Here is a 12,459-nt window from a genome sequence, read left to right on the forward strand (position 1 = left end):
TACGTACCTTGACAACCATCAGAGAGGTATGGGTTTCCTTCATAACCTTCTTTGCACTTGCAACGATACCCATCGACCCCTTCTGGGGGAACATCACATAAGGCGTTACCCCCACATTCGTAATCTCGCTTGTTAAGAACAGTTTCACATGTTTTATTCCCGATTGCCCAATCAAAAGCCATTGGATAGGTCTCATTCCCTTGCAGGCTTTTAAGATAACTAGAGAAGAAATTGAACTTGTCATCCTATTTAGCCACAAAAGCAAAGCTGCATGGATTGAAATCAGAGATATTTGTGTGATTGGAATAGCTACGAGCTTCCAAAGTAAAGTTCCTCAATCCCTTTGGGATGTCAACCTGGCAACACCCAATCCCAGTGCAAGGTCCATTTTCGACATTTGTAAGACTTTTGCTTGTAGAAATTGTTGAAGTCCATGCCCTGAGCAGTCATTGTTGACTGCTCAGCGCTTAACCCTCAACCCCCAGCGCCCAACTACCTAATGAATGCAAATAAATGCATTCACACATTGAGGCTCCTATAAATTGAAGCTTCAGGCAAGAGCTTCAATACACCTAAAGAGAAAAGAAAAGAGAGAGAGCCGAGAGAGCTCTGAGAGAAAAGAAGAGAGTTGAGTTGAGTGGAGTGTAATCCTCCTCCTCTGTAATATTTTCTTGTGTTCCACTATTTATTAGTGAAGCTCTTTTCTGTAGATGTAGGCAGTTGCCGAACCACGTTAAATTTTTGGTGTCACTGAGTGCATGAGTGTACTCTTTTATTACCGCTTTTATCCCTTCCGTTGTGTTGATTTCCCCAACAGAAATGCAGCCTATGGAGAAGCTTTCATAATTTCGGAAAGCATTGAGATAAGCATAAGTGTCGCAGCCGATGGTGACAAACTTGTTTTTGGTGTTGGAAATTGTGAAAGCCGGGCAGTTGATCCAGGGTTTGTTAGGCTTAAGTGCCGCACTATTCTTCATGTAACATTGTTTGGCTATATACATCAAGATGTCAAGCTCGCCGCGAGTTCATCGAAATGCTTGTGACATTCAAATTTGCACCGGCTATTGGTTGGGGACGGCCGGACGAATTGTCACATCTTATCAAAAAATCATCATTTAGGGAGCAATCTTCAGTTGTACCAAATGGATATGGAACTGGAACATCTCCACACCGATCCTGGCAGTGAAGGCTCAGGGCTATTGGAAATTCTACGGCTGCAGCACCCATTTCCGACAATATCAGCACAGCAACACATCACACTAATTCCAAGAAAATCCTACGCAAACCCATTGTTTTTTTCAAGAAAATCTTCGCTTCTCAAAGTTTTTGTTTGGGTCTCTTGCAAGACTTCACGTAGATGCTGGTCATTTTATAGGCTAGGATGGAGGCATAAAGGAAAAATTCAAAAAGAGTGGACCATATATATATATATATATATATATAATATTTAGAGTTGAATAATGATAGGGTTACTATTCTATTACTACTTATCTATTACTCTTTTTGTATTTAATTTTTTTTTAATTTTACTTAATGATTAAGGAAGTGAGTATTAGTAAAATTGGAAGACCCCTTTGTACCTTGAAGAGACCTTTTGGAGATCTATTGATGAGGATAGAGAATGTAACTGTAGAAATTCATTTTTTAATGAGATTTATCCAAGTAGAGTTGAAACCCAAAGCTCTCATAACAGCATAAAGAAAATCTCATTCAATAAAGTCCAAAGCCTTTTCCATGTCCAGCTTTAAAGCTATTTGACCTTTCTTCTGGCCCTTGTGATGTTTTAGGTGATGAAACATCTCATAGGATATTATAGAATTTTCCATGATATTGCGACCGGGAGCAAAGGCCGTTCGGAAATGTGAAATTATGGATGGAAGGGATTTTTTTCGTCGGTTTGCCAAAATTTTTGTGATGATTTTATAAATGACATTTGTCAGACTTATTGGCCGGAAATGCTGAGGGGAAACAGGGTTTACCATTTTTGGGATGAGGGTTATGTGGGTGTGGTTTATTTGTTTCAGAAGTTTCCCACTTCTAAAGAAATTTTGAACCGCCGTGACCACATCTTTTTTGATAATATGCCAATAATGTTTATAGAAAAGACCTGTCATCCCGTCTAGTCCCGGTGCCTTATGATTTAGAATTTGTTTGAGTGCACCAAGAATTTCCCCTTCCGAAGGCATAGCTATTAGGAGTTTATTTTCATACTTTGAAATCTGTCTTTCAAAAAAGTTTTCAGGGTGCTCAAGGAAGATAGGAGTTGTAGAGGTATAAATGGATTTAAAAATAATCTATGAAAGTAAATTCAATGATATCTTGATCCATTGTCCAATTACCTGGGCTTAGCTTGATTGAGTCGATCTCATTTCTTCTTCGGCAAATATTTGTTGACAGATAATAAAACTTTGTATTTAGGTCAGTTGTAGTGAACCAGTTGATTCTTGATTTTTGTCATCAAAGAATTTCTTCATTTTTGAGTTGTTCTTGAAACTTGTGGTGAAGAAACTTCTCCCTCTGTAAGCTCCACTGGTTCGGCAGATTACTCTGGAGATTGCTTATCTCTGACTCGAGGTGCTGGATATTGGTCTAAATCTTCCCAAAGTGGATTTTATTCCAATGCTTGAGTGCCTTTTTTCTTTCTTTGATTTTATTACACAGAATAAAGGCAAGGTTCCCGTAGAAATGATAGTTCCATATCTCTTGAATTATAACATTGCTGAATGGCTCTCGAGTCCAGAATTCTTCAAATTTGAAAGGAGATAGATTCTTCCTTATCTTCATAGTGTTAAGCAAGAGGGGATTATGATCAAATGTTGAAGAAACAATATGTTGAACAGTGGCATCTAGAAAAAGTAGGCGCCAATTTGCATTGGCAATACCACGGTCTAAACGTTCTCTAATCATTGCCTTTTTCATTCGATTATTTGTCTATGTGAAAATAGGTCCCAAGAACCCAATATCAACGAGGCCATGAGAATCCATCAAACTTTGTAGGCCGCCTATGGATATGGATGTTACTGGTCTGCCACCATATTTATTTTGTTGGCCTAATAAATCGTTGGAAATCACCTATGTAGAGCCATGGACCATTAAATGAGCCATGAGTTGAATCCAAATGAGTCCAGAAATTTGTTTTTTGTTGCCATTGTGCTGGGGCATAAACAAAAGTTGCTAACCAAGGATTATTGAGAGGATCAGAATAAACCAAAGTAGAAATAGCATTAGCATTAATATGAACCGGCTCAATATCTACACCCGGTCGCCATAATAACAAAAGGCCACTTTTTTTTCCTGAGGCCAGGACGTGTACAAAAAGTTGGGAACCTTGACTGTTTACAATAGTAGAGGTGCTATCATTAGACACCATGGTTGTCGACAAAAAGATAATATCTGGATTAAAATTATTTAAAAAACCCTTAAACTTCTTATTGCCGTAGGGCGGGCTAGACCCCTGCAATTCGAAATCAGGGACTTCATGAAAGAGCTGGAGGTATGGTAGAGCCCGCCACATTAGCTTTCTTGGATTTTCCGGGTAGTGATGCCTTGAATGAAGCTCTGGTGTATGGCTTTGATCTGGCAGCTTCCTTTATTTTTTTAGCCTTACCAAATGATGCTCCTTTTGATTTGATGGAAAGTAACAAACTAGCCGTTTCTTTTTCCTCATTCCCAACATTTTTGAAAATGTTGTTATCAACCTCAATTGTCTTTTGCACTTTTGCTCTTGGTGGATTAGAGCATTGGTTAGATAGAGGTGCCACCCTTTTGATAGGGATTAGTGAAGTTGAGTTTTTCTGAGTACTTGCTTGAGAAACCACTTGTAGCGAGGACTCAATAGAACGTATATTGGGCCTTGAATCTGCCGAGTGAGCACTTAAAACAACTGGGTGATAAGTAATAGAAGACAAAATTTAATTGTTTTGGTTTTGGGTCCAACGGGCTTAGTGCATTGAAAGGGGGACCGGACTTCCATTTATTATGATGGGTCATACCTACTAGTGGGCTTTTCAATCATGCTTCTGTCTCTTGTGGATCCTATAGGGAATGACTAGTTGAAATCTGTTGTGAGTTATTGCTTCCCACCAATGAGATGCCAGTCAATTTAGTTCGCATAAAGATTTCGGCTTTCGTCTTCAACGAACTGGAGACCCATTCTTCAATGTTTGTAGATGGAGAGAGAATAAAATTCGTCGAGTCCATTCTCGTGAGGTTACTACAGAAGACCTGTTGAGAGATTGATTGAGAACCTCGTGTCTCTTGAGCGATTGATAGATCGAAGTTTGGTGGGAGAGAGTTAACACCCGGCGTGAATGAGAGAGTTTTGGTTGTTGGAAGGCCATTTATTATAGTCTGAGGGCCACTGTAGACTACAGTTGACGGGGCCATCCTTACCATCCAATCCAGGGGGAGTTCACCAGCTGGAACGTCGTTGTGAGCATCACTAAGGACGTCGTTATGAGCGTCGCAAAGGACGCCGCTGTGAGCACTGCAAAGGACTCCGCTATGAGGGCTATTAAGAAAGTCGCAGAAGACACCGCTGCAAGGGGCTGGGAAACTCTATGGAGATGTTAGTTTTGGCCCGAACTCCCTCTGCCTTGTCGAAATTTGGGAGTTGAGTTGAATTTTCATTGGCTTTTCCACTAGATTGCCTTGGGAATTCCACTATGTTTGCCGATTGCATCTACATGAGATTTGAAATGATACTCGTTTGGGTTTTTCCTGGAAATAAGCTCAGAGGGAGAATAACTCTAATCGGATTATCAACTTTGAGAAAGGTCTGATTATCAGCTTGATGAAAGTCCCAGTTTTTTCCCAATTTTCCTCTAACGAATGAACTTCCTCTTACTGATAGGTCATCTTCTGTTATAACAACTTTTTCTTTCCTCTTGAAATCGTCTTTTGTTTGTTCGTGAGAATGAAGCATTGGTAGAATAAGGGCTGACGAACCAAAGGCCCTATTTTCTAGCATTTCAATGTTGGGAAGATCCCTTCTTTCTTGAGTCCTTTCTTCTTCTGGAGAAAAATCCATGGAGATTCTAGGGACACTTTCTTAACCTCGGTGAATGGGACTAACTGACATGAAAATAAGGGATTCTGCACGTAGCCAAGGTCCAAATGGCATTTGTTCTATGTTAGACTTTAGAGAATGCAGAAAATTTGAGAATGCCCAATCCTTCCATAGGCGTAACAAAAATAAAAAGGACGTTCGTATTTAAACGAGACCCATGTGTTAAAATTGTTTTCTCTTGGTTCCCATACTCCTTGCTTCAGAGGTTTAGTGATGTCTAAATCGACCTTTATTCTAATAAATTTCTTACAAGCTAATCCAAAAAGAGGATCAACATCCACACCTAGGAAAGTCCCAAGCGCATTCCCAATTTTGTAAGCATTTTTTTCTGTCATATGGTTTATAGTAAGCCCATGGATTTGAATATGGAATGGTGATGAGTTGAGACAAATCTCTTTCCATGTAGTTTCTGTAGGACAGTTTTTTAGGATGATGAGGTGCCCTATGAAGTTCTAAGGGATTTGGCTCAGAATTCGCTTTTTGTCACCAGCATTTTGAAAAGTAAAGAGGAAAGTGTTTACATCAAGATCTTCAATGTGGAACTTGCTAAGGAAGCTCCAGGCGACTCTGAAGGAAGCATGTAGGGAGATTTTGTTCAGCGGTCGAGTCGCAACTATTCTACCGATGAGAGCTAATTCAGGATCACCATTTGCAGGTTCATTTTCAGGGGATAGGTTTAAACCTTCCCAAGAAATGGCTTATGTTTGGTGAATCAACCGCTCCATATCCATAAAGGGAGATACAAGAAACTGTGAGAATGTGTAGAGGGTTGTCGAGAAACACAACTGAGAGGTAGAGAGAACTCTAGGAGAGAGAGCGGTTTCAGTTGATCAGATTAATTACTGAGAGAGGCAGAGAGTTGCTTCTCTCCTCTTAAGAATGTTCCTGCATTGTTCCCCTATGAGGGGTACTTAACAGCTCCCTATGTTAATCAAGTTCAGACAAACTTGATAGTTGGCAAAGACTTGGTCATCATATCAGATGGATTTTCTTTACTTGGACATCTTCTAGTGAGTTACACTTGGATGTAATGCATGCAACTCGAAGATATTTACCAATCGTGAAAATCTCGAGGTAGTCAAAGCCAAGTAGAGGCAGTCACCTTCTTCTCTCATTCTTCTGAGAACCATATATATATATATATATATATATATCTATATATATACGCATATAATTTCCTTTAGGTCTAGCTAAGACCCCTATTAAATTTTAAATACATAGTGGCAATTCACTATATAATTAATTAATTATTACTGTATGTTTGTCGATTCGCACACCATAACTTTTTTATAGATTAAAACATTTCCTTATCTCTACATTAAAAAAGAAAAAAAATACAGTTTTTCATACTTTTATGAGTAGAAAAAAATAATACTTTTTATGCAACCGGTTACGTGGGATTACCAACCGATTGCAAGTAGAGTTTTTCTTATATACATACATATATATATATATATATATATGTATTAGTATGGCATGTTTGTCGATTCCGCACACCATAACTTTGTTATAGATTAAAACATTTCCTTATCTCTACATTAAAAAAGAAGAAAGAAAAGAAAAACATGAGTGCATCGACTCACAGACTAGTATTTAGTGGTCCTACTGATGATCACCATGATCACGATTACGAAATACCAGTAACTGTTCAAGCTTATAATAAACTATTTATCTGTCATATGAGTCTAATGAGCACAACTTTAACCAAAATTTCCAGAGATGCACAGATTTTCACCAACAAAAAAAAGCTAAACAATGAAAAGCTAATTGTGAATTTACTAATTGGTACGTATCAATTAATAACAGTAATATAATTTTTTTTTCTCTTTTTGTTTGGTATGTAATTTGTTCACTCACATGGGTGAATTCACTGAATTGATTTAAATGGAGGGAAATGCTTAGTCTATTATAAAGAAATCTTACAAATTGATCTGCCTTTATATGGACATTAGATTTGTTTACAAACTAATTACTTTTGTAAGATATATTAATTATAAAACTAACACTTATCTTGAATTAATCTTTCATATTCCAATTCCTAGATTATATATGTATTCAATCAGCTCATACATTGCTTAACTTTTATTTGGTTGGGGATTTTAATTTCATGTTGGCACTTTTTTGTTTCTATTATCCCATACTTATCATCTAATTAGTATTTATCATATATTTCATGATATATAAAAGTGATTAATATATATCTATGATTGATATGATCATGTTAAAATCTCAACTGATTAGATTAAAAACCATATTAAATGTAATTAGTTTGAAGTCAATAATGACTTTAAAATTCCAATAAAAATAATATTAAATCTAAATTAATTAGGTAGACGTTTGTGTGTGTGTATATATATATATATATATATATACACACTAGGTGAAAGCAACGTGCAATGCACATTTGCTTAGTTTTTATATATATATATATATATATATTTTTGTTAAGAACTAATTTTTTATTAATAAAGACGTAATATTTTTAATTAATTAAATAATGATGTAATGTTTATGTAATTTATAAATAATTACACGCTGTGATATATTATAAAAGAAGAGCATTAATAGAAGCTATAACATGGTCCTATAAATAAACATCGCAAGCCAAATAGATCATTGCATTCCAAAATATCTTTTTTTTTTTTATCGGTAAACAAAATTTTATTGATCAAAAGGAGGCAAAAAGCTCAAGTATACGGGACATATACAAGAGCAACGCCTGTGCCTGCTAGTTTAGAGATACAAGGAATTCATGAAAAGACATGCCATTAAAATCAATTACAATCGACCAATGAAGTAAGGTATTGAAAAACAGATTTCTAAGCTCTTCCATCGATCGCTCTTGATCTTCAAAACTTCTTGCATTCCTCTCCCTCCAAATGCACCACCATAGACATATAGGTATCATTTTCCATATGGATGCAATTTGAGGGTTGCCCCGAATACCTCTCCACGAGGCTAGAAAGTCACATACCCTTTCCGGCATCACCCAAGCTAAACCCAATCGAGCAAAAACTTCGTTCCACAAGATCCTGACAATCTCACAATGTAGTAAGAGATGGTTAGTGGACTCGCCCCTCTTCTTGCACATATAACACCAGTCCATAACTATGATTCCACATTTCCTCAGGTTGTCTATAGTAAGAATCTTCCCCAAAGAAGCTGTCCAAACAAAAAAGGCTGCCTTTAGAGGTGCCTTTGTCCTCCATATGCTCTTCCATGGAAAGGAACGGGCTGAGGTGTGCATGGTCAAGGAATGGTAGAATGAACGTGCTGTGAAAACTCCCTTCTTAGAAGGGCGCCAATAAATCTTGTCTTCTCCTTCCAAAATATCTATAGCTACAGCATCAAAAGTGGTCTTAATTTATAGTTGAATAAATAAATTATTTGATTATGATTAATAAGGATTAATGAAAATTATGGAAAACAACGTACTAACCTGTTTTGAATAAAACGGCATCGGGGAGGTAGTGGAGATGACTGACATGGGGGACTCTAGTTCGGACCCCAAAACTTCATCAGACCGAGAAGATGAGCTCAACAGATACAACATGAACTCCATAATCGAGTCGACCTCCACCACCTGCACATCCCAGATATATAACCACCTTTCACTAATTACTCTATGATAATTCATTTTTTATTTAAAATAATTAATCACCGTTAATTATTTTAAAGCTATGATCTAACTTAATTTGGATGAAGTCATGCAAATAAATATTATAAGTAACAAGTACTATAATATTTCATAATCAGTTCATGTAGACGTACATGATTTCAAGATTAATATTGTTTTCTTAAATCAATTAGTTATTTTCAAACATATATATAATTACCAAAATATATAAATTAAATACATTTGTCTTAATCTTTTCTTTTGTGTTATATATAAAGCTAGCTAGTGGCCTTTATATATGGAGATGATCTAGATTATTACCATCCGATCAAAATCAATTATTTTTTTGAATGTTTTTGTCTGAGTTTTTAGCATCGCAATATAAACAGGAATTTCAGTGTTAAAGGAAAATAAAGAAACATCATTATGAGATACAAACAAACTTGCCAGCAACTGCCTGATCCAGGATTACCAAGGAATGCCATATGTGGGGTTCTTCTGATGCCAACATTCAGCCCTAGGGTTCTTCTGATCCCCAAAGCCACAACTTCGCATAGCATTTCCCACTTTAATTACCAATTCATACACTTCTTTATAAGTTTACCACATGTATTTACCAGGCTATAAAGACATATAGCATAATATGAAGATTTAGTTCAAAGTCAATACAAGTTATAAAACATCAAAGTCAATCCATAGAAAATCAGAGGCATAATTTGTACAGAGATTCATTTACCTTTCCATCTAAAATCTCACGACAACTAAGCATCGGATTATCCGGACATCTCTCGACAGTCATGCCATAACAAGTACACAAAAAGATTAGATGAAATTCATCACTCTATCCATTTTTCATCATTAAAAATAGTTGTGGTAGTATCTTATGGTAAAGCGGAATAAAAAACAGTAAGTTCTAAGACAATAAACAGCCACGGTTAAGCAAGATTCTAAAAGAAGCAAAACCGAGAACTGTAGTATCTTATTGGTAAAACTATTCCACAACTCCTTTGCCAGCAAAAAAACCACGACCAAGAGGGTTGTATGGAACAATTCCAATTCCATTTTCCCTACATGCACAAAACAATCAAGTCATAATTCTGAACAACATAATTAGTAAATACTTGAGCTATAAGTTGAACAAACCTGCAAAGTGGGATTATCTCTTCCTCAATATCATGTGTCCAGAGAGACCACTCCATTTGTAGAGCTGTGATTGGATGGATAGCATGTGCCCTCCTTATTGTGTCAGGGCTGGCTTCAGATAGACCAATATACTTTATTTTTCCCTCTTCTACCAGTTTCTTAAGTTCACCAACCTACAAACCAAGAAGCAGCATCTAATCAGTTTTGCCACCTAAGTCCCATAATAATCAGATTGCAAAACAAAATGTAATTAGCAAAGCCACCCATTACAGGCCTGCCTGCTACATGCCACAATGGGGGAGAACCTGTTTTCTCTTTTTTTTTAAGAGAAATTGTAAAATCTGAAGAGAAAATGAGAAAGGAACTTCGACCTCTATAGAATTTTAACCACTGTGAATGAAGGGTTGAGATGGTCAGGCCACATTCAATGAAAACAAATGGCACACCATTTAAAATGGAAGTGAAACAAGAACAAGGGGAAGAATCTATAATCAACATAAAAAGAGCCAATGCAACTATAATGCCATGCCCCCTGTAAACATCTAGATTGCCAATCATAACAACAATTAAATTTGACAATAGACTCCAGCTTTGAATAGTTTGATGTTAAATGAAGAGAACCAGAAGATTTGGTGGTGAAAAAACAGGGTATTGAAACTATCTCCTGCAAGTAAAAAAGATTCAATATCATGGAAAGAAAACATCATAATCCCATTGTTGAATCACAAACCAAAGTACTTCCAATTTTGGAGATTAACTTCTTAACATACAAAGGCAATATACACAACCGCAAGAGATCAAAAAATCCTGCTAGTGAAAACTAATTATCAAGCATGAAAAGTAAAAGTCAGATGACAAAACCAAATAACAAAAATAAACGCTGTGCATTTTAATCTTTTTTACTAACAACATTACTGCCTACAACACATTGTTTCCACTCCAACGTTTGCTGAAGTTACTACTCATTTGCAGGTCGTCGTGCGTGACCGAGTTCCTCCATGGCAGAGTCCCTCCGTTGGTGATCCCTTAACGATATACCTTGCAGGCCAGCTGCCAGTTCATGCATTTATCATAAACTTCAACATGCATGTATCATACTTTGAGTTCTCCAAGAAATAAAAAGGGATCAATAGGCTATTCTCTTAATCATCATTATAAATAGACGGTCATCGTGATCTCTAACAGGATTGCTTAAAAAAAATGATATCCAAAATTAGGAGGTAAAATCCAGGAGGACTTCCTCAATGCAAACTAAAAATAGCAATAAAAAAGAAAAAAATTAACAGAAACAAAAGTTCAAAAACAACTTCTATATTCTAGAAGCCCAAAATAAACGAGAACCAAAATACGTACAAACCCATCAAAAGCTTGCATATTTGAACGCCTAACATCAAGAAAATGAACGACAAACAAAAAGTAAACAAAATCCATAGAAATTAAACGCAAAAAACCTTAACTTTTTTATTAAAAGCCATCCTCTCTTCATCACAAAATAATAAAATCTCTGTATTTTTACAGGAAAATTTTGGGTTTTCAAGAGATTTATTGGTTGGACAATGTCCTTTAAGTTAGGATATTGCACCCATAAACATAGGGTACCAAACCCAAATCAGTGCTTGGGAAGAACAATAAATTAAAAGACTAAATCCGAAGCGGTCCAGCCAAAAAACTGGAATCAAAAGAGAGAGCATGGAAAGTCGCCCATTGACATTGAGAAAAGGAGAACAGATTAAATTAAAGAGCAATGTGGTATTATGTTAAAAATCACCGAATCCACCTCCTTCTCCGAAGAAGCCACATAAAAACCACAGGTTTCCTCAATCTCCTGTGGCGTCGGAGTCTCCGAAACATCAACCGACTTTTCTGGTGAGCGGCGGCTTGACAGTTTCTCTCTGTGTTTACCTAATATTATTTGTACAATGTTTCGAAAAGTGTAAGATGAGTGTTATAGTTAGCAGTGGTAGTGGAGGAAAGGAGGCGCGAGAGGGCTTTGGAGCGACGCTGAAAGAGAGATTTGAACACTCCGAGGGAGATTTTGGGGGTTGGCATAAGCTATTGACGAGGCATATCGGGAACTCTATGTGGAAGACGAAGCACGATGAATAGGATGAGGCACTTGGTGCTGGAAGCATTATTTTCTTCTGTCGATGGCCAGACAGATATAACGGAAAATTAACAGAAATTCATTAAATTTACTGTAATTTCGTTAAAATATAAAAATTTGTTTCGTAGCCTCTTTATATATATATATATATATAAAGATATATATATTTATATATATTAATGGGTAGTCGCGATGAGATAAGAAAAACTTCGAAAATAGAGTGTGCTCGTCGGAGTCGAAGCCAAATTGTTACTCCGACTCCGACTCCAAACTGGAGTGGAGTCCGACACCTCTGATCGGAACTCCGACATAAGATCGGAGCTCTGACCTCCGATCGGAGTTCCAACCTCCTATCGGAGAACTCATTCAGAGAGGTTCGCTCGACGTGTGCTCGACGTGGCGCTCGAGCAGAACTCTTCCAGAGAGGTTCGCTCGAAAGGCACTCGACGTAGCACTCGAGCAGAACTCTTCCAGAGAGGTTCGCTCGACTTGCGCTCGACATGTCGCTTGAGCCAATGTTCAAGATAA

General features: G+C 37.0%; 1 long non-coding RNA gene across 2 annotated transcripts; it reads right to left on the bottom strand.

Annotated features, from left to right (window-relative positions):
* Nucleotides 1–7,661: 7,661 nt before the first annotated feature.
* On the bottom strand, nt 7,662–11,941 carry LOC109016021. Of its 2 annotated transcripts, none has more exons than XR_004798038.1 (5): nt 11,596–11,941; nt 9,828–10,000; nt 9,421–9,751; nt 8,508–8,651; nt 7,662–8,407 (listed from the first exon to the last, which is right to left on the bottom strand). It is a non-coding gene; the product is annotated as an uncharacterized LOC109016021 (long non-coding RNA). The 2 variants fall into 2 exon arrangements; XR_004798039.1 differs by having other exon boundaries at nt 7,702–8,407; nt 11,605–11,941.
* Nucleotides 11,942–12,459: the final 518 nt, after the last annotated feature.

This window comes from Juglans regia, chromosome 13 (genome assembly GCF_001411555.2).
Source record: "Juglans regia cultivar Chandler chromosome 13, Walnut 2.0, whole genome shotgun sequence".
In the NCBI taxonomy this organism is placed as follows: domain Eukaryota; kingdom Viridiplantae; phylum Streptophyta; class Magnoliopsida; order Fagales; family Juglandaceae; genus Juglans; species Juglans regia.